The sequence below is a fragment of the Belonocnema kinseyi genome, chromosome 9, assembly GCF_010883055.1.
Source record: "Belonocnema kinseyi isolate 2016_QV_RU_SX_M_011 chromosome 9, B_treatae_v1, whole genome shotgun sequence".
NCBI lineage: Eukaryota > Metazoa > Arthropoda > Insecta > Hymenoptera > Cynipidae > Belonocnema > Belonocnema kinseyi.
Window position 1 is genome coordinate 130,574,190 of NC_046665.1, and position 1,074 is coordinate 130,575,263.

The window sequence follows — 1,074 nt, forward strand, 5'->3', positions numbered from 1 at the left end:
TTTTTCCGTAAATTTGATATTATATTTTGCGAAAATTTTAAATTATTGGCATTTTTATATTTTTGAGAATTTTCTATTTTGAGTATTGTTTTTTGGGGATTTTTTAGTAGTTCCATATCAAAGAATATATTTATTTTTTATGTTTATTTCACTAATTCCATGAATTTAACATTTCTGCAAATTACTAAAATTCGAGAAGTTACTAATTATGGGAAATTTAGGTAATTTATAATTCGGTAATTTACTAAATTCGGGAATTTGAAACTTCTGTAATTTACTAATTTCGGCGTTTTAAAACATATTAGCAAAGTTTTTTTTTTGAAATTTTATTTCTCCAAATTTTAAATTATTGGCATTATTATATTTTTGAGAATTTTCTATTTTGAATATTGTTTTTTGGGCATTTTTTAGTAGTTCCATATTAAAGATTATATTTATTTTTATTTTTTATGTTTATTTCACTAATTCCATGAATTTAACATTTCTGCAAATTACTAAATTCGAGAAGTTACCAATCATGGGAAATTTAAATGTCGGTAATTTATAATTCGGTAATTTACTAAATTCGGGAATTTGAAACATCTGTAATTTACTAATTTCGGCGTTTTAAAACATATTAGCAAAGTTTTTTTTTTGAAATTTTATTTTTCGAACATTTCAAATTATTGGCATTTTTATATTTTCGAGAATTTTCTATTTTGGATATTGTTTTTTGGGGGTTTTTTAGTAGTACCATATTAAAGATTATATTTATTTTTTATGTTTATTTCACTAATTCCATGAATTTAACATTTCTGCAAATTGCTAAATTCGAGAAGTTACTAATTATGGGAAATTTAAATGTCGGTAATTTATAATTCGGTAATTTACTAAATTCGGGAATTTGAAACTTCTGTAATTTACTAATTTCGGCGTTTTAAAACATATTAGCAAAGTTTTTTTTTTTTTGAAATTTTATTTCTCGAAAATTTCAAATTATTGGCATTTTTATATTTTTGAGAATTTTCTATTTTGAATATTGTTTTTTTGCGATTTTTTAGTAATTCCATATTAAAGATTATATTTATTTCACTA